The sequence below is a fragment of the Chenopodium album genome, chromosome 14 (assembly GCF_948465745.1).
Source record: "Chenopodium album chromosome 14, dcCheAlbu1.1, whole genome shotgun sequence".
Classification (NCBI taxonomy): Eukaryota; Viridiplantae; Streptophyta; class Magnoliopsida; order Caryophyllales; family Amaranthaceae; genus Chenopodium; species Chenopodium album.
The window spans coordinates 835,619-858,327 of record NC_137847.1 but is presented as its reverse complement, the minus strand read 5'-3'; the positions used below and the strand labels follow the sequence as shown (position 1 = coordinate 858,327).

The 22,709-nt window shown below is 32.6% G+C and overlaps 1 pseudogene across 1 annotated transcript; it reads left to right on the top strand.

Moving 5' to 3' along the window:
- The first annotated feature begins 886 nt into the window (after positions 1–886).
- LOC145578458 (uncharacterized protein At2g39795, mitochondrial-like) lies at positions 887–5,323 on the top strand (annotated as a pseudogene). Its single transcript, XR_014098869.1, has 4 exons — positions 887–1,232; positions 1,304–1,641; positions 4,893–5,111; positions 5,221–5,323. The product of XR_014098869.1 is annotated as an uncharacterized protein At2g39795, mitochondrial-like (transcript).
- The last annotated feature ends 17,386 nt before the right edge of the window (positions 5,324–22,709 follow it).

Sequence of the window (22,709 nt, the reverse complement as noted above, 5' to 3'; positions counted from 1 at the left end):
GTATAATTAATTTTTGTAGGGATAATTGTCTTATTTGAACTTGTAAATCTGGGTTTGTAATAATATAAGTTTTTTGTACTTTGTATTTTAATTTTAATTGATTATTACTCTTAGAATTTCATACCAATGTTGGGTGGGTGGAGGAGATGGCGGTATAGAGGCAGTAGTGTGGCTAATAGTTTAAGGCAAGGCCTGAGGCTTGTTTTGCTCTTGTTTGTGAACACTGATTATCCTTAAGACCTTAATGAATGATTTGCCTTGCTATTTTTTAAAAAAATATTCTAAGATTTCTAATATTTAATCCATTTAATTATATTCCCGTCAAAAAAAAAAAAAAAACCCATTTAATTATATAAAAAAGTTTGTAAACGGTTCGATTTAGAAGCGGTTTGGTTCATAAACGGTTCGGTTTATAACCAGTTCGGTTTACAATCAGTTCGGTTTTTAAATGGTTCGGTGCAAAACGGGTAGCAGTTTGCTAACGATCCGGTGTAAACGATTTTTTTGCCAGTTTAAACGGTTTCGGGTTGGAATCGGTTTCGGGTTAGATACGGTTCGGTTCTTTTTCGGTTCGGTTTTCTTTCAGTTCGGTTTATATTTGGTTCGGTTTGTTAACGTGTTCGGTTCTTATACGGTTTAACATTACTCGGGTCGATTCGGTTTCGGGTTCACTAAAATACGGTTCGGGTCGGTTTTCGGTTTCAAAAAAATCGGTTTTTAATCGGTTCGGTTCTCATTTGGGTCGGTCGGTTTCGGACAGTTAAACGGTTTCGGTTTGAAATTTGACAGCACTAACTGCACTATCTAGTCAAGTTACAAAATAAAGTACACGGTACAAATCACTAACACTTTATCTCTTAGTCATTCTCACAAACCAAGATTTTAACCAATTTAACCAAATTACGGAGTCGCACTTAACTCCTCTTAGCCCACTCGACTCGAAAATACTTGCAAAAAAATCCCTCATCGAGCCTTGTCGAACCCTACCAATTTTTTTTTACATAGGTCGTGTATTAACACAAACCCAAAAAGAGCCAACCTTAAGCAGAGTTCATCAATATCTAAAGATGTTCAGAAAAGCAATTGCCGCCGTCGCCGGCGCCGGCGTTCACCAACCATGGCGCACCATTTCCCGGCGACATTCCTCCGTCGTCTCCTCCGCCGTCAACTCCGTCTTACTCCGCTCACTCAAAGACCACTACCTTGAAGTCTCCAAGATGGCCCCACCTCCGGTAAAAATCCTTAATTTTTGTTAAACCCTAATTTTGTTGTTTATTCAATAATTCAATTGATTGTTTTGCAGAAAGTTAACCCACCTACTGATTTCACGATTATGAAGGGGGCATTGGATTCTAATGGTCCAGTGCTAAAAAGGAATTACAAAAATGAGGAAATTAGTATTTCTGTAATGAGATTAGCTAATTTTGTTACAGAGGAAGATGAAAATGATGATGATGATGGTGGGATTAATCAATTGTTTGTTCATGTTGATGTTTCGAAACCTGGGATGAGTGATTCTATGCATTTTCTTTGTGGGATGTACCCGGATGCTGTGGGGATTCACTCTGTTGCTCTTAGACCTAAGACTACTGAGGAGGGGTTCCTTATGATTCCTAACAAATACACCGGCCCGCTTTTCGAGTTCGTTTCTTGTCTCTCTCTTTTAGCTGATTGTTTTTTTGCTTGTTGTTTATTATCAAATTATATTGTGTATTTGTTGGTTACTTGATAATGTTTGTTTAATTCAATGATTTGATATTTTGATATGGTTGTATTGGGGTTTTGAAGGTGTATGTAACTTTGAAGTGCTAAGAACTTTTTGCTCATTTTTGCCCGGTTGTGTTCTTGTCAATTTAGTTCCATGAGATTGTAGGGGGTTTTGATGTGTGAATGATAGGTAAGGTACATTGTAAATGGTGATTCTTTTTTGCTTAGGAAACTAAAATTGAAGATGTTTTGGGGGGGGGGGGGGGGGGGGTGAAAAGGACCATTTCGTGTGGTTTCTAAACATAGATTATTGAAGTGATTTGAGGTGGGGTGGAATGGTGGATTGCTTGATTTTGGAAGTAGAGATGGATCGATGTATATGCTTTCTTGATTGGTTGGCCTCTAGTGAAGTGGAGTAGCCCAGGTCAATGATATAGGTTAGAATCCTTAACGTCAAGTATATGAAGGGTTTCTGCTGTTGATGAAAATGGCTTTGGTATGAACTTTGAATGATAATTATTGTGAAACTAGTAGTTGGATGTAGTGATTATATGTCAATGATGTATCAACTGAGGTGCAAAGATTATAACTTTATAAGTAACTTGATACCAAGAAGGCTATTTGAAGGTTAGACTTACTCTGTCAACTTGTCTAGCAGTGTATTCTTCTAATTAATCATCTGTATTGCCTTTCATCTGCTATGCAAGATCTTTCCCCTCCACAAAATGTTTCTGTTTAGGATAGGGTTGCATTGGCCACTCATTGAATAAAGGTTATCGTTCTTGTTGATTGTTCTGTCATTTACTATTTGCCTGCTCTAATTTTGGATGGATTATTGTTTAATTCTTGATCTTGAATCAAAAAGTTGAAATATTTACCTTATATGCCTCTATGATCCTTAAAAACAATTATATTTCCATACCCAGCCTTATACACAAATAGATGTCTATTGTTTATCTATTCAAAAAAAAGATGTCTATTGTTTATCCATGGAGTTGTAGTTGTGGCATTTAGAGCACGTTTGACGACATAGATATATATAATCAGCAATAGGGCACACCTTGGCAAACATCAACCTGATATACTGCTCAGCTTAATCAACTTTATATTTGTTTATTTAGAGCAATAGATTTCAAGTCTAAGCCAACCTGCAGAGCACGATGATTAGTCATTGATATAGTCAGCATTAGGGCATACATTGGCAAGCAATACTAGGGTCTCACTCTGTTCTTATCAATGTCTCTTCTGCTATTTTCTTCTGTTCATTCCCCTACAGACAATATGTAATCTACCCAAAGTTGATATATTAGGTAGTACAACTAATAATGATATGCTGGGAACACCAATTTTGAGAACTAATGAAACGGAAGGGGGAAATTTGCAATAGAAGAAAAGTTTTCAAACGGCAATATTTTTTTATTATTTTCACAGTAACTTCCAACTAGTTTTATGGGACTGCTTCTGAGAACAACCCATTTATTGATTTTTGTATCGTACCCCTTGTGAGTGTTTGCGCAAATTTTTTTGGTTTAATTATTATTTTTCCTTATTGATTTTTTTTTTTTCCTTTTTCTTTTTCATGATTTGATACAGCTTTAAAATTTTATCTTTAACTAATTAATTGGAGGAAGATTATCAAATTATCAATCATTTTGATTATTTGATGAATTTTTTGGTAAGGAAAATTAGTTGTCAGGAATACCTTAAGGGAAAATCGTCTACGTTGGTTTGGACATGTAAGACGGAGACCCGTGGGTGCACCGGTGCGAAGAGTGGAAGAGTGGGATCATGGAGGGATTAAACGAGGAAGAGGGAGACCAAAAATGACTTGGTTGGAAGGAGTGAGGAAGGATATGAAGTGCATGGATTTACGTGAGGATGAAGTTTTGGATCGTAAGGGATGGAGGAGAAAGATTTATGTTGATGACTACACGGAATAATCATATTTGGTTCATGTTAGCCGACCCCACTTTTGGGATTAAGGCTTTGATTGATTGATTGATTGATTGATTGAATACCTTATTTTTGAAATTTGGAATTGTGGGGAGAGTTGAGGCATTTCTACAGATTATTTATAGTTGAATATTATTTGCTTGAACAATTAAAATAGATATATTGGATTCTTGTTCTTTTTATTTGGTTTAATAGATCCCCCAACTCTATCCGTAAATGTTTAATTTTGACACCTTTTGATCATGTACTTTTTTATTTATGCTTGATGGATGTCCTGTTTTGTTCCATGCCCATGACAAAATCCTGTATTGGTGTAGCATCAATGCTTGTTTAAGACACAAAATGCACATACTTGTTTGCATTTGATATTGACATGGGCTTTTTGGTTTATATCTTAGTTAATTAAAGTATTATTTCTTTTTTGAGGGTTTGTATAGGTGTTAGTTTCAGATTGGGAGTTGTTCGAGAAATGGTAATTTGGTTAGGATAAATGGATTATTGATCAGTTGATCACAGATTCATAAGTTTTGTACTTTTATTTTGATTTACTCTCTTATCAATTTGAATTCTGGTCTAGATGTGTTAGTAGTTGAGTTTTTTGTTGATTGAGAATTACTGTTTTCTTCTATAAGCTGATTTTAAGGAGATTCGTATGTTTCAAATTGGTATGAAGCACACAATATCGAAGATAATTTCTGTATAACAGATATTTGGGTTGTTAAGAGTCTACCTTGGATTTTGACCAGGCGTATATGTTTCGCAGCTTCATTTGATATTGATTTGTTTATTTGACTATGTAAGGTTATAGCATGTCTTAATGTCTTATTAGCAAATATTTTGAAATGGTGAAGGTGAACAGATTTGTTTTCCTGAAATTTAGGCTTTGTTTGGTTCATTGTTAGTAAAGGAAAAGAAGAGAAAGGAAAGGAGGGGAAAAGAAAGAGATTTTATTTCCAATGTTTGGTTAATGAAATGTAATGAAGGGAAGAGAAAAGAAATATGCTTTTATTTTCTCTTTCCAGTCGAATTCCTCCAATTTTGGGAGGAAAGGAAAGCTGAAAATTTATAAACAGGCTTTCCTTTCACTTCCCTTCCTTTCTTTTAAATTTTCATTCCATTCATCCAACCAAACATGAGAACATATTAAAACCTTTTCCTTTCTTTTCTTTTCCAGCCAAATCCCTTCAACCAAAAAGGGCCTTAATAAACTTGGATGTCCTTCTCATTAACAGAAATCTTGATGAAGCAACAAGAGATGCCTTTCACAATTATATAGAGGAACGTGGCATAAATGAGTCTTTTTCCTTTCCTTCAAGCATGGCTATATGTAAAGGATCATCGGAATCTTATGCGCTGGTTCAGGTCAGTTGGCCTTTTTGTCAATGGACGTGAGATGGACAAAGGAACAGATGAGGCAGCTGCTAGTGCTAGTAAATCCAATGCTGCTAAAGGTGCTTAATTTAGGCTATTATACAAGTATTTAATTGCCAATTTGGTGGGACATCAGATATGTACCTGTTTTGAGCTTAGTTAACAAGTGAACCGTTTGCACATCTACAGTTGCTTCATGCTCTTCAGTTTTGCGCAGTTGAGGAAAATCTTCGTGGTTACAGGCTTATACTTATTTCAACAGTTTATATTAATCTATGCTTCACTTAATATAGATGATTTCAACAGTTTATATTAATCCATGCTTCACTTAATATAGATGATGCTCTTTCTGCAGTTGTCGAGTAGTCGTACAATTTCAATAGCCTTCGTCACTGACCAACATCTCATTAACCACAGATTTCGTGTAGTAAACAACTCATTGTGTTGCACACTCTGTATAGCTTTTTTCTTCAATATTTTCTGATAAGGAAAATGTATTCGCCTTTTGTCAGCTTCTTTCCAGGTATTCAGTTGGTATATTTTCTGGACAACTTTTTTCCAAATTCTTTGTGCCAACAAAGAGCTTTGGAATATCACAGAAAATTTTCTCGTTTATTTTTCTTATGACATTATCTATCAATGCTTGACATGTCAACACAATGTACAAGCACTATTATTTTGATTTTTTCGGGCTTATAATCTAGAATAAAAATAAAAGTTGATATGTGTTGCTACTTTAGATTATTCTATGATCATGATATACGCAACCTTAATGAAGTAATGAGTAATGACCAAGTACTAGTAGTATTACACTGTAATATACGAAGTATTTCTTAAATCGGTGTTAGTCTAAGATTTTGTGACCATATTACACGTTAATTTTAATTTTAATTTTTTTTTTTTGTTTGTTTGTTTGTTTGTTTGTTTGTTGTTGTAGTGTGATTTTGTGACCATATTACACGTTAATTGTTGTATGTTTTAATGTTAACATTTCGAAGTTTTTAACTATAAAAGCTTGTTCACGTTAAATTATATTCTATGGAATATCATATATTCATATGTTACCCTTTTTGAAATTCTTTAACTTTTTTTTTTTTTTTTGGTAGAAATTCTTTACCTTGATGTTATATCAGTAATATTACATCACAAATAAGTTTACCTTGATGTTATATCACATCATAAATAATGTCTTTAAAACTTAGCCGTTGTTTTTTTAGGAAAAAAAAAATTGACATTTTTGAGCAATGGTATTATACGAACTACGAAGTATGAAGTTCATGAATCACATGAACTACGAGTATAATTCTATGAAATCTTATTTACAGAGTATATATTTTGGCCCACACTACCTTTTAAAAATATGAAATGATGTTAGCCAATATTGGGCCTTAGCTTGTCATTTACGGATAATGATAGTTGATTAATGTGTTGCTTTAAAGAGTTGATGATGAGTGATAAACTCATCTTCTAGATAAATAAAAAGATAAAGTTGATCACTCTTAAATCTTGTGTGGATTAACTCTTCACCAATGATATAGGTTCCTCTCCTTGTCTTATTACATGCAAAGGCGGATCCAGAAATTTTAAGAAAAAATACAAGCAAGGAGAATTAAGACCTTTCAAATTTATGCAACAAATAACTAACCAACTATGTCTATTATAAAACTTGAATATTTGTTTTATTTATATAATATCAAAATCTGGGCATTGGGGGGCCAAAGCCCGGGTTAGAGGGGGACCTTCCACCGGAGCCATTTGGGGCCCGACCCCTGGTAAATTATTGTAATTAATTAGTTAATAAACTTAAATAACCTTATTTTCCTTTTGAAATATTGGGACATCGCGATTAGTTTTGTGTAAGAGATAAAAAATTCATATTCACGCCCCTCTAATATTTTCAGCCAAGATCCACCATTGGCCTGAGTAGACCCCCCCTCGGATCCGCCTATGATTACATGTACTTAACATATTTTCTAGTCGTAGTTGATATGATGATATCCCAACTTGTCTAGAGTTTTTGTTCTAGGGGGTGGGGGATATGGATGATCCATTGATCCCCTCCGCCTCTGCGCTTATGTCACCCGTTTAATACATACGACTGATACGAATATGTTTTTATGAACGGAACTAGGCATAGTTAGCCTTATTGGCTTGAGAAATTTTTTATTTAGAGTTAACCTTTTCCGTTCTACAATGAAAATTGCTTTTTCTAAAAAAAATAAATAAATAAATAAAAAAATCCAGTAACTAGAGCAAATTCCATTTTTATCCCCCTGGTTACGTTGTCATTGTTTAATGCAAAATATAACATGGACAGTGCCCTACTGGCTACTATGTTACAAACCATGTAGATCATTCACATAAGGAAATCTTTTTTTTGTGATTCAACCATAAGATAATACAAGAATTATACTCATATTATAATACCTGACCATGTCTCATCGTTTTCCTCTTACAATATACAAATGAGTAAGATTCATGATTAATAATAACTCTATCACTGGATTATTCTCACATGTGCTAATAATGGGCAAGATTCACAAGGAAGCTAGGCAATGGATTTTAACGTATATTTAAATTTAATTAAGGTAAGTTGAAATGTGGAATTTGTATATAACAAACCAAAAAAGGATCAATAGATTAATCATCCTATTACAACATTTCACTAACCAAGCTAAGCTTGGTCTAGTAGGAAAGATTGTACCTTCCAACCTTAACATTGGGGGTTTAATCCCCATTAGAGACACTTTTGAGGGTAAAGATCCCTTACCCTTTCTCCCTCACTCTCAAAAGTGTCTGACCCGCAAATACCATACCAAAAAAACCGTGAGGGTTGAGGTTCGGTCAGAGTCATTCTTCTTACTGAAAAAAAAAAAAAAAAAAAAAAAAAAAAAAAAAAAAAAAAATTACAACATTTCACTAAGATTAACGGATCCTTCAAGTAGGGGCACAACCGGAGCCACATTGAAACAAGTGGGTTCAATTGAGCCCACTAACATAAAGTTTTTTTTTTTTTTTTGGTAAACTTATGCTCCAACATTTTAACAATTAAAAAAAGAACCCACCGCACTTAATAATATTTGAATCCACTTAACAATATATTTGGGTCTATTATTGTCTTTAACGACTAAATTTAATTTATTAATAAGAGTACAATGACTTGTGATATTATTGACCAATGACTTATTAAGACCGTATCCAGAAATTGAAGATGATAAGGCCGTAAGAGGAAAGAAAACCTCGTTCCTAAAAGAAGATAACAAGGATCGAACACTACCTATTATAAGATGTGAGAAATGATAAGAGGAGTAGTGATTTCCACTCCTTTCCTAAATCAATTAAGGTGCAAACTCATTGGTACCATAATAAATATTGTACAAACACAACACAAGGACAAAAACATTAAAATGATGAGAGAAAAAGCATCATAGGAGTAAGTAAGAAGCCAAAATAACGACAGGTTGTTTATGAAAGGGAAAAGTAGAAGGGTGATGGCCTAAGGCTAATAACCCAAATTGAGTGGAAATGAAATTTGGCCAGATTTTGCAAATTTAATTGTATAATTTGTGATTGATCTATTTTGCCAAACAATCCAACCTGGCTTACGTAGGGACATATATTTAATTAGCTAAAATACAAGTACCCCACAACTAAATTCAGTTTTATTGGGACAACTGTTTTTCTTTTTTTAATTAATTAATTACAAACGACCAATTAACCCCTAATCGATTGGTAATTTCTGACCGACCAAGTAATCCTTGACCAAGTAATCCCGACCACACGTGTGGCCAGTCACATATATAAACTTTGTGTTATTATTATTATTATTATTATTATTGTTATTGTTATTGTTATTTTGGTGAAACAATTGATTAATTTTAGGGCATGTGTTAGACAAGGATTTAAAAGTGGACCTTATTGGTGAGTAAACTAGGTGAGAAATTAGCTATCCCATGCATCTACAATTTGGGCAAGTGATCTTGATAGTTGATATCAAATCTGATCAGCAAGAGGATCCAAGGTTTTTAATTATTATTTGAAATTATTTATTTATTTATTTGGCTGGTGTCTAGAAATTGTTTAATAGGATCTATATCTCATCTCATAGACGAATAGATCGACGAATTACAGATTAGTCTCATACTTGACTTGCTTCTTGCCATTCTCAATATAGTGGCGTTGATTTCTAGCTTTATGATCTTGAATGCGATGAACTTATAAAGGTTAAAGTATGAGACTGTGTTATTCACAACTAAATAATTACGAAGTAACATAAAATGAGACCGAGTTGAAGGAAAATAATATAATTGCATCCATTTAAGATCGATTAACATTTTTATAGAATCATGTCAAAATAATTTGGAAATACTTAATGTTGTTTAAAGTTTGGTTCTATAATCCAAATATTTCTATGAAATTGTGTAAAAAAAATAAAACAAAAATGCCTTTTGAAGCATATAATTAAGGAGTATTTTATGTTAAAAACATGTTACTTCTTATTTTAGACGAAAATCTATATATTACGTATCCATATTATTTGATAGATAGGCAATATTAATGTTTTATTATTTGCTTCAACAATTTGGACAACCGAGCAATGAAAATTAAGACTACATGTATACACAATTAAAATTAGTGCTAGTTAATTAGTGTTGTTGAAGGGTAATTGGTTAGACTAAAGTGTGAATTGACAATCGCAAATTCAATTGAGAATAAGTGAGAAAAAAGCTGTATAAGAGTTTAATTAAGTTCACACTTCTACTTCATTGGTATTTAGTAGATAAAACGATAGGGAATAAAGACGAATGAGAAAAGTGCATATTACTCATGTTAACATATTCTTTTTTTCTTAAAAAGTTTAGTGGGTCCTTGTTTAATTTAGTTAAACAGTTAGAGTGGCTGAGTAGGTCTTAAGTCCTAAGAAGAAACAAGATGACATTCCAAATGCTTATTTTAAGATTCGAGGGTAAGATTTAGACGTGTTATTCTCAACGAATATAATTTCACTTAATTTAGGCAAAACGTGATTTTATATAAGACAAGTTTAAAAGTATTTTTGACTCAAACACTCAATCATTCCTCTTTCGATCAGTTTTTTTAATTAGCTAGTCTTATATGAGTACAAGATGAGACTCAAATCTACGATGTATTTACAAATTTAAGTTGATTCTAAGCTGCTTAACCACATATTCGCCTTATGTATGCATGTATATTATAAAACTATATTATTTATCTAATATTATTTTAGGGACGCATACATTTGGTTAAATTATTTTGTGCTTTTTTGCTTGCATTCGAAATTTTCAATGATTTTGTAAAATGTTTTGTAAATGTATGTGTATGAGTAGCGGTTTCAAAAAAACTCGATGAGCAAGTCTGATCTTTTGTAAATGTATATGTATATGTATGAAGCATTTTCTAAACTCATGATATATTTTTTTTCTCTCATAAAAACTCATGAGATTATAGAAACTCTTATAATCAATCACTTTTAACTCATTCACTAATTTAATTATGAATCTATTAATTTTTTGAAAAAAAAAAATCTTTTTTTAAATGACAATAATGTAGTAGAAACTAACATAAGAATCTTCTATGGGTGTAAGAGCATTTTAAGCTAGGAATTTAAATGTCCCCTTTGAGAACCGAGCAATAATAGTAAGGAATTGAAAGTGATAAACCAATAAAGAAAACGACTATTATCTTCATTATTCAATCATCCAATTGCACACCATTCAAAGTTTACGTGGGCCTTTTCACCTTATTCTGCATGCATTTTTTAGATATTTTTTTCTATTTTTTAAAAGATTTTTTTATCAACCATTATTTTCATGGTCCAGTTTTTTTTTTTTTTTTTTTTAATCATTGAACTAATTCAATGTCCAAATCATTTATTGTGTCCATGCCATAGTAATGCAAAATTTGCCCCATGTACCTAATTGTCTTAATACGTACTCATGCCTAAAAACAAAATTAATTTAGCAAATATTTAATAGTGAAATGTGTGTTTAACTTATAACCTAATCATTTTTTTTAAAAAAAAAAAAAAATTTAAAAAATAAATAAATGAATAAATAAAACATGGATAACTATTCAATGGCTACAATAAAATTATAGCTATTGTAATTAGTTTTAATCTTAACCCTTTATTTTTAATGACCAATCTCGTTCATCCATTCACTTGACTTAAATATTTAATAACAAATTAAAAAAATTTTGATTTTGATTTAAAATAAACAGTTTTCGACCGGTTTCTAAAACAAATAACTAAAATTTGCCATTGATACCTATACCTGCAATTTCTAAGTTCAAAGGATTCTTCAATATCCATTAAAAACCAACATTTGATTTTAGTTTATCAATAATAAATCTACTCCGTAGTACTCTAGTCTCTACCGTATTACAAGGTCCATAATTTTTCCATTAATTCTATTAAAGAAAGAATTGAATCATCCTCCATGTAAAACAAAACCAGAAAAAAAGGGCGAAGAAGATGAAGATAAAAAAAAATAAAAAAATAAAAAGGTGAGATTTGTCTCTAATTTCAAGAAACCAATTATTTGACATCAAAGGTAAAAAAAATTAAAAATCCTCCAACAAGATAAAAATCAGCCAATTAGATAAAAACCAAAGGTTTAACCATCAGACCAGATTTTCCATTATTAAAAAAGTTGAAATCTTTTTCAGTAGTTTTTATTAATTGTATTTAGTTTTGGATACGATGTATTTAAATTTTGATTAAATGATCTACTTCCTCCGCCACGCATTATGTGCAACATTTTCTAAAAATGGATGTTACACATTATCTGCAACAAACTAAAACTTTCCCCTTTTAGTAATTTTTTTTACTTAAAATGACCAATGTACCCTTAGTTAACTTTACTAACACATATTAAATGATTAAGATTATATGTTATTAACATATTAACCAAAATTAATTAATCAATCATCTAAACCCATCCCAATCTCTCTCCTCCTTCACAACCACCTCCACCACCATTATCACCAACTTTTCTCTCACCTGCCTCGTAGCCGCCACTGCCACTGCCACCGCCACCACCATTTTTCTCGCACTTCTCTCACAGCGACGGTTCGATCCACACCAGCCGAAATCGCCCGCCCACCCACCCACCCAGTCCCAACCCCGAATCCCCCTGAGCACCACTCCTCCATTGATGTCTCCGTGAAACCCCCCCCCCCCCAAGTCGCCTTTGTCGCCCAAACCTACCCCTGTTGCGCCGAGATCCACCGCCGATCGAGTCACCGGCCTCCTCCTCCATGATATTGTCGCCGATCCTTCTGGAAATTGAAATCCTGAAAATTGATTAGGGTTTGCGGTGGTGAGAGAGTGTGTAAAGGGTGGTTTGTGGTGGTTGCGAACTGGGTGAGATTGGTTGCGGTGGTTTCAGATCTTGGTTGCGTCGGTGGGGTTTCTGGATGGTGGGGTTCGCGATGTTGCGTCGCTCAGGTGGTGGGTTTTCGCGATTAATTGGCTAGTGAGGTTTCATGTTGTCGCAATTTCGCTCAGGTGATGGGGTTCCGCGATTTGGCTGGTGGGGTTTCGGATCATGATGGTGGTGGTGGTGGTTACGGGGTAGGCCTAGGTAAGGTGGTGGTGGTTACGTGGTAACGACGAGTGGGGTGGTGGTGGTTACGTGGTAACGGCGAGTGGGGTGGTGGTGGATGTTGCTGGAAGGTGGTGTAGTGGTGGCCATTAACTCTCTCTCCTAACGCACCTTTCATTTAGTTAATCAACATTAACAAATTTTATCTTGGGAAACGTGCAGCAAGGTTTGTTGCACATAATGCGTGGCGGAGGAAGTATATGAAATGAATTTTGAGTCTGAAAGACTGACTCTTTTATGTTTTAAGTCAACTAAATGGATGAATAGGATGAATTTTATAAACTAGAGGGCTAAGATTCACTCAGTTACAATGACCACAATTTCATTGTAGCCATTTTGAAAATTGTCCAATAAAACATATAACCTAAATGATTCTTTTTTAAAATTTATTTTTTTTTTAAAAAAAAAAAAAGGAAAAACCACAACACTTTTTTTAGAATCATTTTGTAAATTTTTAGAATTATCAATTTTCATCAATACGCGTTTAAAAATGCACGCACTTTATTATACAAGTAATTTATGTTTGTAGTAATTTATATACTATGGAGTATATCAAATCCAAGTGGATATAATTATGGAACAAAATAATTATATATCCAAAGAATACTTTTAATTACTGCTCATATATGTTAATGTACTACTTTGATTTACCTTAATCTGACCAAAAATTTATCTAAATTATCATAATTTAAGAGCGTGTTCGTCGTAACCTTGAAATCGATTATGAGATTCAAGTCCAATAACGAAACTTGTGGATTGAAATTCCATATGGCCTTACCGTTATCCTTCCCATCGTCCAAAGGTCTGGGCTTAGATAGTACAGCTATTAAATTATACTTCGTACAAGCATAATTCATTACCTGAGTTAGCACGCACACAATTAACAATAAGTTTAATCAACTTGTTTTTATTTTTCTAGCTAACAATTAACAATAGGTTCATATTTTATAATTTATAAAGTTCAAAATTGTCTTCATCATATAATTATTGGTAAGTACATCCAAAATCATAAGATCTAAGATCCACACTCAACCATCCTCACCCCATCCATCATTACAATAACACATTTTTTTTTTTTTTTTTTTTTTTTTTTTTTTTTTTTTTTAACAAAGGATACAAACAGAGTACATGCTAATACTAAAGCAAATAAAATTAACCCCCGCTTCTCTGGCAATTTGATGAGCTCGATAAACGCGCTGATGATCCGCCTTATGTATACTACTATACTGAAAGGTTAAGCCAAGTTGTTTAAGCTTATGGATGAGCCAAAGGTAAGCCATGTTACCTTGCCCATCCCCCCCCCCCCCCCCCAAAGAAGGGTAACAAGATTATATGAATCAATAAATACTACCATCTATTTCATTATAATTCAAAAAAAAAAAAAAAAAAAAAAAAAAAAAAAAAAAAAGAAAGAAAGAAAGAAAGAAAGAAAGACAGAAAAAACAATCAATTAGTAAAACTTGATATCCCTACCTACTACCTTACAAAAAGTGTGAGAATACTCTTATGAATAGTGTAAAGACTATTATACCCTTAAAAAAGTTAATTGACATATTTACCCCCAATTAAAATTAATTTTGATGCATTTAAGTATTTAACCTTTCGTATTTTTGTCCTCTATTTCTTTGGCCAAAACTCCTCATTTCTCAATTTCCTCTTTTCTCATGAATTCCTTTTCTGATTGTTGGAAATTACTGCTAACATGTCAGTTTCCATTCTGGTATTGCCGGTCACCACCCACCACCGCGATAATTCTATAAGGATGATGACCCTGCTGGTTGTTTTTTTATACTAAAGGAAATGTAAAGTTTGTGCAATCTATTTGTTTATGTTATACAAAGAGGTGAATAAGCATGCTATTCGGAGACGCCCGTATCCGGTTAGAGTTGGGGACAGCTCAAGATTGGTAGAGTTGACGGATGAATGCAATAATGGTACCTTCGTAGTGGTGGAGTGTAATTGCTTGGTACCATTAAAATGATAAAAGAAAAATAAAAAAAAATAATAATAAAAAAAAAGAGTAATACTTTTGATGTAATCTCTTTTAGTTGTGTTTATAGGGGAGTCAAACAAAGCAACTCTTTTGATGAGTCTTCTACGGAATGTAGCAGTTATGTCTCACGTATGAGGTACTATAGTTTTATGCTTTTGATTAAGAGGCTATTTGAAGATGTATTTCGCTTTAGTTACTGTGTCATTGTCTCGATTTTTATCCTAAGAAAAGCTTATAGTTTATGATTATAGGAAAGAGTTAAGATGTACTCATACATCATCAGTTAAATACTCATAGCTCATAAATGCTATCTCCTCCATTATATGGTCCAAAGACTATCTAATTGCAGGGAAATATACTAATTCACATAGCCTTTGTGCCAGGGTGTTCAACGAGGGTTTTGTCCTCTCCATAACACTCCTATTGTAGTTATAGAATGATGCAATAGCTTTGATTGCCTTTTTATATAGTAATACGTACATTGGCGAGTTATAATATATAGGATCATTTTCAAAATAAATAATCATAACACAAAACATGTTTCTACAATTAAATAAATTAAGATATAATCTCTTATTGATCGACCTAAGACAAGTATAATTCAACAGCAACTCAAAGTACGTAAACTTTGAGGTTCGAATTTATAACTCCCCTACGATAGCTAGCATCGCGCGCGTAGGCTTCCCTAGTATAATAGTTTTATGCAACTTTTCAATTCTATGTGCTAATATGCATATGAATTAATTAAGCATGTCAAGCTAAAAAGATTTAATTAATATAGAATATATTCCATACTTTATACTAATATTATCAGCTTTAGTTATTTTTAAAACCATATTAAACCTTTTTATTACTTTAAATTATTTAAATACGTACATATTGTAAGAAAGCTTAGAGCAAGAAGTTATTGAATTAATAATTCAGCTCATGACTTTTGAGGGAGGCAATTATCTTAGCTCGTTGATTAAAGTCAATAGAATTGAAATATTATATTAGCATATAACATGTTGATCCAAAATATCGATTGACGAAATATATATCCTCTATAAATTAATCATACCTCATTTTACATGTCTTTGTTTAGTAGTTGTACTAATCACATCTTTACGGCAAACATTATTATTATGTATTATAACCTTCCGTGTTAACCCCATTAATGACTATAGAAATTAATTAGCACTTGAATATATGACCAACTCATACGTGTTATGCAAGTCATAACTTGTATAGTTGTATATAAATATATAATATATTATTTTTTATTTTTTGGGTCAAGTGCTAATTAAATTAATAGGGCAATTATATACCGTAATACACATGGACTTGGATATCAAATACGGTACTGTACTACGCATGAATGAAACTTGAAAATGATAGGTTAACTAATAAATTTTATGGATTCATATACATATACCACCTTCTAAATATATACACTAGCTACATAATTATCACTTGCGTTATTAATTAGTTCATATTATTCTTACCGCGTAATAATCAAGTTTTAATCCCGGCACTCATATGTACTTCTGGATTTAGACTTTATCAACTCTTTTTAGTTTGTTGGCATCTATAATACTAATTATATCTGAAAAAATTCAAAGTATATATTGTCACGTGAAAATCTAAGGTTCTTTTGCAAGGTTCGTCAGAAATAGACAAAAAAACAAAAAATTATTGCAAAATTATTTCTACTTGTACATGCAGCTTGAATGAAGTTTTCTCAAATCTCATCTATCTTTTGATTTTGATTTGTGTGATTGATAGATTTCTTATTACTTATAAGTGAAAAATCGGTATATTAAGTAGTTTGTTATGGAGTAACATCAAATGAAAATCAAATATTGTATCTTCTAAAGAAAAAAAAAAAAATAGAGATATTTTGGTGGACCTTTCAAGGATATGTTTGGTTGATTATAAAACTTATGTCACCACACTATTTGTCATGCTTTCATAATAAGAGTAAAAAGGTTTGAAGGTAAAAGCCAAAGAGAGAAAATAAATAATAAAAATAATCATTATAACAACAACAGTTAAAATTATACTTCCTCCATTTTTATTTAGTTGCAACACACCCTTTTGGCACGCATGTTAAGGAAGATATTAGACTAACTAAACAGATAAATTAATTTACAAAATTTTAACACCTATAAGAAGAAAGGGATAGGTTGGTACGGTTTAAATTTCATAGCTTAATTCATTCATTTACCTAGTTTAATCACCTCATCGATAAGCGTGATAAAAAGTGTGTTGCAAGTATAAAAAAACAGAGGAAGTAATTTTTTCTAAAAATAAAAATAAATAACGAAAAAAAAAAGCATCGAAGAATAAAATTCGCCCCATTTAAATTCTGTTCTAGAACAAATTCTATGCCACTGAATTAGTGTAAGTAAGATAAGAAGAATATTCTAACCTTATCTGCCTGTTTTTACGTTTTTTTTTTTTTTCCACTTTTAAAACACTTATATACTTGTTAAAAAAAAAAAAAAAAAAAAAAAAAAAAAAAAAAAAAAAAAAACAACACTTATATACGGAGTAGATTATTGCCATGCTAACAATTTTATCCACTGTGTCAAAAAAAAAAAATAAAAAAATCCATGTACAAAAAGTGATTCCAACGAATTAATAATGATTCCAATGACTGATGTGTAAAAAAATTTATGCAATTTGAAGGTATTTGTATAATCTGGATGACTCTATGGTAGTATACGTTACTCTTTTTTTTTTTTTTTTGACGAGGGTAGTATACGTTACTCTTGTTTCTTGTCACAAGGATAATATCTATCTATAGTTTTAAAAGTCAAGAATGTCAACAATCTTTGATTATTCATATTATTTTCACTTATTTTTATTGTAATAAGTTAAGATAAGTTTAAATTTAAGGGTCTTATTCATCTTATTTTCACTTATTTATTTTAGGTGTAATTAGTTCATATAAGTTCAATTTTGGAAAAATAAGTACGGATAAGTTCAAATTACAACTAAAATAAGTTTTAATAAGGTTTAATAAGTTCAGATAATATAAGATTAGTGAACATCAAGCGAATAGAGCACATTAAGTTCAGTTAAATTTAGATAAGTGTTTGTTTCAAAAAAAAAAAAAAATTAGATAAGTGCATTTTAGGAAAAATAAGTTATGGTAAATACAAATAAAATAGGTTTTAGTAAGGTATAATGAGTTTAGGTAAAGTCAATGAGTTTAGTTGTAAAAAATTAGTTTAAATAAGTAAAAATTGAGAAGGTTTTGTGTAGAACAGACTCACATGAGTCCGATTTATAATGCGCACATTCATCCCCCATCCACTGCCACTGCTTAATCCCCTGTCGGTGGCCGATGACCCTCCCCCCCACATTCCTCCACAAACCCACTTTAATCCACTATTTCTCCTCCAATCTTCACCCCAGTTCTCAACCACGGCCGCTCTTCGCTGTTGTGGAAGAAGGACCCATCGATCTTTCGCCGGATACTCCGTCAATTTTGGCTACAAATGACGATCCCACCCCTCTTCAAGTCCCTACCAGTGTTCTTCTTACTGGGGCTATTACTGTCTTTCTCTTTTGCTCTATTCGTTGCAAAGCTAAACGAGCTAAGGAATTGGTATATTGTTTCTTGCCCATTTCATGATTCATGTGAAGAATTGTGTTTGATTATGTGTTGTTTGATTGCATTGCAGTTCTTGGTTTTGTGGTGTTATTTCGAATTTGTGATATTCTGGCTTCATACTTGTTTAATTTTTGGAATTCATTGAATTTCAATATTGCCTATTATCAAACAAAAAGAATCTAATACCTGACCAATTTAATCTATATCAAACAAAATAAATATAATACCTTACCATACTAACATATTATCAAACAAGAGAAGTCTAGTACCTGACCAATATAACCTATTACCAAACAAAAGAAATTTAATACCTGACCAATATAACCTGTTGTCAAACAAAAAAAAAAAACTAATATCTGACCATTATTATCTAATTTCTGACACTTATAATCTAATATCTGATATCAATAATTTAATATCTGACCACTATTATCTGACATTTTTTTTTGGGACTCACGTGAGTCCGTTTTACACAATACTTTTCCGTAAAGATCTATTTATCTATATATATTATACTAAAGTAATCCCCGGGAATATTCTTAGATTACACATGTCAACGCCACATAAAAAATTTTCCCGCCAAAAACATTGTTTTTTTTTTTAATTATTTTTCATTAAAAATAAATAATTTCAAGTTAGTTATAAAGCTTGAAATTTAAAAGCAATCAATAACTAAAAATTAATTTTATTAGAGTAAAAGATAAGCTAGAAAATTTCAATTTTAATATACATAATCCTATGTTCAATTTGACCGAATTAAAAAAAAGAACTAAGTAAATCAACATACAAAATGTATTTACCATATTATGCATGAAAATAATCCGATAACTATGTACATTGAAAAATCCGAGCATGGCTCAAGCATTAACTAGTTAGATGCATGAATAAAACACCATATAGTATAATTTGAAAATTACATACTTATTGAATTAGATTGAACGAATTTTATACTTTTTGGATAAGATGTAATAATTGATAAATCAATCAAAGTGCAATTATTTAATTAGGGCTGCTTGTATAATGCCCAATATATTTTTTTCTTATGGTATGTAATATTTAGGGATGCTTATGTAATATAGTTAGCCAATTTCTCACCCAAATTTAGCCCATACTTTTGGCGCCATCCATTTTTAAATATTTTACACGTCACAAAACCCTGTATTGTAAATCTTTATCCTCTCCACCGTTGGCTTTTGTCATCCTTTTCCAAATCAACATGCATTATTTTTTTTTATTTTTTTATTTTTTTCATTTTTAAGATTGACGTGAAAAACTTAATTTGGTAAGTTGCTTGGTAATTATCCTACATCATCTTTAGTTGGGCATGATCCAAATACATGTTTGTCCTGTCAAGAAAACACATCATAAATTATGTAACGAAAGTAAGTTTTACAACAATGTTTTCTACATTTGACAAATTTTACAGGATATACAATAATTTTTATCGTAAGGATGGTAACTTTTTCGGAATATTTTCACAAGTGATTTTCTCTTTAAAAATAGCATGTTTATGTTTATGTTTACTTTTCTTTACGATATGGATAAGATGAAACAATTTGATCTAGAATTTAATATTTTGAAAATGGGTTATAGATGAAAACGCCACATCAACAATATCTCTATACTCCGTATCATATGTTCTTTATACATATTTCTATTCATGTGTTTGTGTTAATTAATGTACACATTTGACCATAATATCTTTAAGTTTTAAGTTTAACCACATGAATGACTGATGAAAAAAATAAATGGGTGCTATAGGGAATGCTATGTATTGTGGACAACGGACCATTACCTTAAAAGATGCTCGCACGAAGTAATAGATACAAGTGCATTCTCTTCTTGGTCTATCTATCTAACTCCTCTTCACAAACTTGACTTAAGTGTACACTCACAAACGCGGAGACATAATTATGTATAATTGGTAAAGAAACACATAAAAAAAACACAATTTTGGAATTATGGGTGTTTTATTTCTTTTCATAGAAAGTAATATATGTAAATTGGGATAGAAGGTGAGAGATTAATTGCACTGTATATGGTTGTAAGAATGAAACATATTTATTATGCCGAAAATGACATTGTCAAATTGGTAAAACTCGTGATAAAGCGCAAATTGAGTAATGTAAAGTGTTTTCCATGACTAAAAAAAAAGGCGTGAATTTACTATGAATTAAACCACAATGAGTTGATCTTCAGAGGAGTAAGTACTAACTTAGTAGCTTGAAGGTACGGTTCGAGTTTTGGCCCCTCGCCCCTCCAATGTCCAAAATGGCATTCTTATAAAATTTTCTAGACTCAATAATGACAGGAAGTAGTTGCGCATTCCTTTAAAGTTATGTCCAATTTATTTTTTATCTTTTTTTTATAAAGAATGCGATTTAAAGCAATTCTTTCCATTCAATAAATTACAGTCTGTTCTCTTCATATTGTTTTTAGTTCAGTTCAGCTCCAATAAGTTCAGTTCAGTTCAGTTCTTAATTTCCTTCTCTCATAAAATATTCAGTTCAGTTCAGTCAATCAGAACAGGCTCTTAGTTAATTCATTCACATGAAGGAAAAAAAAAAATCCCTAAAAAAATATTAAACAATTGAGAATTTGGGTGAAGGAATAGTTTTAGGACCAACTACAAAAATTGCCAACATTGATTACTGATTTGTAGTATGATTACCTTCTATTAGCTTCATTATATGAAATTAATGAGAATTGAGCCGTAATATTCAAGTCTCCACACTTTGGACCTTTGCCTCCATATTATAAATGTGTTCACTTAAGCAACCATATTAGGTTCCAATTAAGTTCATAATAAAAAAAATTCCGCACCATTGACAAGTGTCACGTTATCTTTTAGTAGTTTGCTTAACCGCATGATGCATAACATATTTTCGGAAAAAAATAGAGGGAAAGGCATTTCAAAATTTAGAAACAAATTATCTGTAGATTTAGTTTATGTCGTACTTCGTATATATACGAAGGGATGACAATGGGTGGGCCAAATGCGGATGATGGTACTTTTATACCCAAATTCGTCTAAAAATCTTATACTCATTCCTGCTCCACCACCCGTGGCGGGTACAAAATCCACATTCATAACCGCGTCCGTCGAGTACAAGATATCCATACCAGCCCTAAAACCGCCCCAAACCCACTTTCATGATTAGGGTTGTACATCAGTCCAAAATCGGAACGGACCTGTTAGGACCGGGACCTGAATCAGTGGATTTTGAGGACCGGAGACCGGACCTGATTCAACAGGTCCGGTTCCGGGTCAGACCTGATCAATTAGGTCCAGTCCGGGTTTGCACCTGAACAGACCTACTTTGTGAATTTTTTTTTTTTGAAAAAAAATAAATAAATAACCTGTTGCAATTACATAAGCATGAATTCAACATGAATTCAAAAGAAATGAACAAAAAAAAAAAAAAAAATTGGAAAACAGTTAATTAAACTCCAAAAACCAAAAAAAAAAATAAAAGCATGATTTCTAAAGAGATGAACTAAATAACAGAAATTCAACATGCAAACATCAGACAACCATTATAAGCAATTGAAACATGAATTAACATATAAATTCTCACCCTTAATTCATTATTTCGAATACAAAAATACCCAAACATAATTCGATTTACATTTTCATTAGGAAAACCGAGCAAGGTTGTCGCTCGCGTCAGTGGCTGATGCAGCGTCACAGCGTGCAGGGGTAGGGGGGTTCTCGCGCTGGTGGTCGGTGGACGCCTGGCCGGTGACTGGTGGTCGCTTGAGGGGGTGAGTGAGAGCGTGCAGCGTGACTGCGTGAGGGTGGGCTGGTGGCGGCTGAGAGAGTGAGGGAGTTAGGGTTTAGAAATGAAAACTGATTTCTTGTTTTGGTTTTTGATTTTTTTTTTAAATACATGTTTTTACCGGGTTTCGGGTCCAAACCTGAAAACCCCAGTTTTAGTTAGACCTGATCCGGATCGGGACCTGAATCTCCAGGTCAGGTCCGGTCCGGTCCCAACAGGTTCGATTCCGGTCGGTTTTCAGGTCCGGTCCTGTTTATGTACACCCCTAGTCATGATGTTTTATTGTATCTCATTAATGATAATTATATCAAATTATGTTAAAAAATTTGGTACTCTTACTTGTTTGGGCGGATTAAGCCCGGGGGGTATCAAGTTTCAAAAATTCTAAAACTATTCTAAAAGGATTATGGGGCAGGTATAAGGCGAGTATAGGGCGGGGCGGATATAGGGTGGGTCTACTATAAAATCCATACCCACCCCATCATCCACGGCGGGTACACATTTTATATATACCCCATCTCCACCCCCATCGCCCGCCAAACCTCCCTCCATCCCTGCCTCACTAGGGTGGGGATGGGCAGGTCTCCTATTTAACCCGACACATTTCCATCTTTAATAATACGTACAAGTAGTATATGATATTGAGTATATTAGTGTTATATATGCCTTAATAATGATCT